The following is a 5,854-nucleotide window of genomic DNA, read 5'->3' as shown; positions in this document are numbered from 1 at the left end:
AATGGTTCGGGGGAAATACTTAGATTTTAGTCCGGAAAATGTGAGGTTGGCGTTTCACTTGCCCATGATGCAAGGAGATGAACGCCCCTACACTAGAAGGGTCAACTTTAATCAAAGGTTGGACCAAGTCCTTATGGACATATGTGTGGAAGGAGCCCAATGGAGAATAGACTCCAAAGGCAAGCCAGTTCAACTAAGAAGACTGGATCTCAAGCCTGTGGCTAGAGGATGGTTGGAGTTCATACAACACTCCATCATTCCTACTAGCAACCGATCTGAAGTTACTGTGGATCGGGCCATCATGATTCACAGCATCATGATTGGAGAGGAAGTAGAAGTTCATGAAGTCATCTCTAATGAACTCTACAAAATAGCCGACAAGCCTTCACCCATGGCACGGCTAGCCTTCCCTCACCTTATTTGCCATCTATGTTACTCAGCTGGAGTTATCATAGAAGGAGACATCCCCATTGAAGAGGATAAGCCCATCACCAAGAAGAGGATGGAGCAAGCAAGAGAGACCATGCATGGTTCTCAAGAAGTGCATGAGGAAGCTCATCATCAACAAATTCCTGAGATGCCTCAAGGGATGCACTTTCCTCCCAACAACTATTGGGAGCAACTCAACACCTCCTTAGAAGATTTGAGCCACAATGTGGAACAATTAAGGGTGGAACATCATGAGCACTCCATCATTCTCCAAGAAATAAGAGAAGATCAAAGAGTAATGAGGGAGGAGCAACAAAGGCAAGGAAGGGACATAGAAGAGCTTAAGGACATTGTTGGTCCTTCAAGAAGAAGATGCCACTAAAGGTGGATTCATTCCTTGTTCTTTATTTCTTTCTATTTTCGGTTTTTAATATTGTGTTTATCTATGTTTTGTGTCTCTACTTCATGATCATTAGTATGTAGTAACCATGTCTTAAAGCTATGAATAAAATCCATTAGTCCTTCACCTCTCTTAAATGAAAAATGTTTTAATTCAAAAGAACAAGAAGTACATGAATTTCGAATTTATCCTTGAATTTAATTTAATTATATTAATGTGGTGACAATACTTTTTATTTTCTGAATGAATGATTGAACAGTGTATATGTCTTTTGATATTGTTGTTTATGAGTGTTAAAATTGTTGGCTCTTGAAAGAATGATGAACAAAGAGAAATGTTATTGATGATCTGAAAAATCATGAAATTGATTCTTGAAGCAAGAAAAAGCAGTGAAAAAGCAAAAGCTTGTGAAAAAAAAAAGTGGCGAAAGAAAAAATAGAAAGAAAAAGAAAAAGCAAGCAGAAAAAGCCAATAGCCCTTAAAACCAAAAGGCAAGGGTAAAAAGGATCCAAGGCTTTGAGCATCAATGGATAGGAGGGCCCAAGGAAATTAAATCCAGGCCTAAGCGGCTAAATCAAGCTGTCCCTAACCATGTGCTTGTGTCATGAATGTCCAAGTGAAAAGCTTGAGACTGAGTGGTTAAAGTCGTGATCCAAAGCAAAAGAGTGAGCTTAAGAGCTCTGGACACCTCTAACTGGGGACTTTAGCAAAGCTAAGTCACAATCTGAAAAGGTTCACCCAGTTATGTGTCTGTGGCATTTATGTATCCGGTGGTAATACTGGAAAACAAAGTGCTTAGGGCCACGACCAAGACTCATAAGTAGCTGTGTTCAAGAATCAACATGCTTAACTAGGAAAGTCAATAACACTATCCAAAATTCTAAGTTCCCAGAGACGCCAATCACTCTGAACTTCAAAGGAAAAAGTGAGATGCCAAAACTGTTCAGAAGCAAAAAGCTACAAGTCCCGCTCATCTAATTATAATTAATATTCATTGATATTCTGGAATTTATAGTATATTCTCTTCCTTTTATCCTATTTGATTTTCAGTTGCTTGGGGACAAGCAACAATTTAAGTTTGGTGTTGTGATGAGCGGATAATTTATACGCTTTTTGGCATTGTTTTTAGGTAGTTTTTAGTAAGTTCAAGCTAATTTTAGGGATGTTTTCATTAGTTTTTATGTTAAATTCACATTTATGTGTTTTTCTGTGATTTCAGGTAAATTCTGGCTGAAATTGAGGGACTTGAGCAAAACTCTGAAAAAGGCTGACAAAAGGACTGCTGATGCTGTTGGAATCTGACCTCCCTGCACTCGAAATGGATTTTTTGGAGCTACAGAACTCCAATTGGCGCGCTCTCAACGGCGTTGGAAAGTAGACATCCAGAGCTTTCCAGCAATATTTAATAGTCCATACTTTATTCGACGAAAGACGATGCAACTGGGCGTTGAACGCAAAGTACATGCTGTTGTCTGGAGTTAAACGCCAGAAAAACGTCATGATCCGGAGTTGAACGCCCAAAACACGTCATAACTCGGAGTTCAACTCCAAGAGAAGCCTCAGCTCGTGAATTGATCAAGCTCAGCCCAAACATACACCAAGTGGGCCCCGGAAGTGGATTTATACATCAATTACCTACTCATGTAAACCCTAGGAGCTAGTTTATTATAAATAGAAGATTTAACTATTGTATTAGATGTCTTTTGACCACATGACATCTTTGGTCTCAGTTTTGTTTTATTCTTCATCTGAAGAGACTATTGATCACATTCAGGGGGCTGGCCATTCGGCCATGCATGAACCTTTTACTTATGTATTTTCAATAGTGGAGTTTCTGCACACCATAGATTAAGGGTGTGGAGCTCTGCTGTACCTCAAGTTTCAATGCAATCACTATTACTTTTTATTCAATTCTCTTCTATTCTTATTCCAAGATATACGTTACACTTAACGTTGATGAATGTGATGATCCGTGACACTCATCATCATTCTCACCTATGAACGTACGTGATTGACAACCACTTCCGTTCTACCTTAGGATTCCCCAACAGAATCTTCGTGGTATAAGCTAGATAGATGGCGGCATTCATGAGGATCCAGAAAGTCTAACCTTGTCTGTGGTATTCCGAGTAGGATCCTGGGAATCCGGAAAGTCTAACCTTGTCTGTGGTATTCCGAGTAGGATTCCGGTATTGAATGACTGTGACGAGCTTCAAACTCCTGAAGGCTGGGCGTTAGTGACAGACGCAAAAGAATCAACGGATTCTATTCCAACCTGATTGAGAACCGACAGATGATTAGCCGTGCTGTGACAGAGCATAGGAACGTTTTCACTGAGAGGACGGGATGTAGCCATCAGCCATGGGTGATGCCTCCAGACGATTAGCCATGCAGTGACAGCGCATAGGATCATTTTCCCGAGAGGATTGAAAGTAGCCACCGTTGATGGTGATGCCCTACATACAGCTTGCCATGGAAAGGAATAAGAAGGATTGAAGGAAGAATGAGTAGTGAAGCAGAGTTTCAAGAGGAGCACAGCATCTCCATACACCTATCTGAAATTCTCACTATTGATTTACATAAGTATTTCTATCCCTTTTTATTTTCTATTTTATTATTAATTTTCGAGACCATAAACCAATTAAATCTACCTAACTGAGATTTACAAGATGACCATAGCTTGCTTCATACCAACAATCTCTGTGGGATCGACCCTTACTCGCGTAAGGTTTATTACTTGGACGACCCAGTACACTTGCTGGTTAGTTGAACGAAGTTGTGAACTATGGTATTGGCACCAAGTTTTTGGCGCCATTACCAGGGAATGAAAAGCAATGAATTTTGCAAAATGGAATAACAAGTGAATCACAATTTCGTCTACCATTGACGTAATGAGATAAATTCTTGTTTATATTTGTAACATGATTGATTAATCTTATTTGACTTTCTCCCTATTTGTTGGAGTTGACTAAATAAGATGAATTGATCATGCATGACTAGGATAGAAAGCCTATGATATCAATCCATTGCCATGAATGTCTCTCTTTATTACTTGCTTGATTTACTTTTCTTGTCATTTAAATTCTTGTCCATTTAATTTCTTGCCTCATATCAATCAAAACCCCCCCTTGATCCCCATAGTCAATAATTGACCACTTCATTGCAACTCTTCGTGAGACGACCCGGAGTCTAAATACTCCGGTTATAAACTTATTTGGGGTTTGTTCCTTGTGACAACCAAAATTTTTGCATGAGAGGACTCTTTGTTGGTGTAGAACTATACTTACAATGAGAATTCATTCATTTGAGAAAAATTCTATACCACACAAAAGTCGTATCATCAAAATGGCGCCGTTGCCGGGGAGTTGAAATGCTGTTATGTTATTGGCTATTGTGAATATGTGAATATGTTTGTCTTTTGCTTATTTGGTAGTTTTTGTTAGCTTTAGGACTTTGTTGCTTATTTTTGTTAGCTTTTGTTTTTATTTGCTATTATGAATTCTCATCCCTTTGGCTATGAGTTTGGCTCAATTTATGTTGTAGGGAATGGAAGCTACAATGATGATGTGCATCAAGGATAGAACAATCAAAGATGGGAGGAGCCTCAAGGGATTGATCAACCTTATTAGCAACAACCGCCTCCGGTTTCTTATGGGTATAATTCTCATCCTAATGCATATCAATCTAATGGATGTGGTGACCCTTATTGTGATTGTCAACAACCACCACCACATGCCTATGAACCACCCCCTCAACATGATTTTGAACCACCTTACTCACAAGTCCCCTACCACCAAAGACCTCATTATGACCCTAATCCCTATCCATCATACCAACCACCTTATGAACCATATGAACCACACATGGAACCACCACCATTCCAATAGCATTACTCTCAAGAACCACCTCAATATACACCACCTCCATACCCGTACCAAGATGAACCAACTTCCGATTATGAACCTTTCCTCCCAAATAATGAACCTTCTCTTCCACCATCACCTCCCGATGAAGGCCCCACGCAAGAACTAAGAGATATTGAATCTCATATCTTAAGGCGACAAGAGGAGGATGAAAAGAAGTTTAAAGAGCTAGGAGCCAAGATGGCTATCCTAGTGGAAGCCGTTAGCAATATGGCCTCTTCCCAACTAAGCAATCAAGGAACTCCCATTGACGAATGTGGAGAAGCAACCAAAGAGCATAGTGAGGGAGTGAGTTTAGAGCTTCAAGGTGAAGAAGAGAAGTTGAAGAAAGAATTGCCACAAGGGGAGGAAGTTAAAATAATTGAGCCGGAAGAAGTGGTTGAAGCATTTGAAGAGGTTGACCAAGAGATGGATTCAATCATTGAAGAATTCTTATGTACAATTGAATCCTCTCCAATTGGGTTTGACATAGAGGGTAATGAAGAAGATACCTCACCTCCCATACCCTTGGTAAGCAATGAAGAAGGGATTGAATTGGAAGGAAGCCACCAAGAGGAGGAGGTTGAGCAAGAAGCAAGCTCCACCATTGAAGATGATTCCACACCAACTAATGAGTCTTTTGGAATTGATGAATCTCCCTCATTGTGTTATGAAATTAATGACAAGGAGGACCGTGCACAACCTCCAACACATGGTTTGAGCAATGAAGGGTGTATAGAAGAAGTTGGTGAGCAAGGAATTGAAGTTGAAAAAGCTTGCAAAGAGGTGGAGGTAGTCAAGAAAGAGCACAAGGGAGTAGACCTCGCACTGTCTAAGTGTGGGGAGGTCCCCCTTCCTAAGTCACCATCCTACACAACATTCAAGTGGGTAAAATTCTTATCTCTAATCTTTACTTTCCCACTTGAATATGGTTTGATTGAAAATGATGGTCAACTTAGAGCTCTTTGTGGAGTTAAGAGTAGGAGAGAGTTGTGTAGTGGTTGGAAACATCATTCTAGGTTCTTCATGGTTGCATGTTCAAAGTTTGATTGCAAGGTTTGGTGTGGAGCTAAATTGTATGGGTCTAGGAAGTTGTTTGGAGGCTTCTTTGAGAATTCCAAGG

This window comes from Arachis hypogaea, chromosome 1 (assembly GCF_003086295.3).
Source record: "Arachis hypogaea cultivar Tifrunner chromosome 1, arahy.Tifrunner.gnm2.J5K5, whole genome shotgun sequence".
Lineage (NCBI taxonomy): Eukaryota > Viridiplantae > Streptophyta > Magnoliopsida > Fabales > Fabaceae > Arachis > Arachis hypogaea.
Note: the sequence above shows the minus strand (reverse complement) of the source record.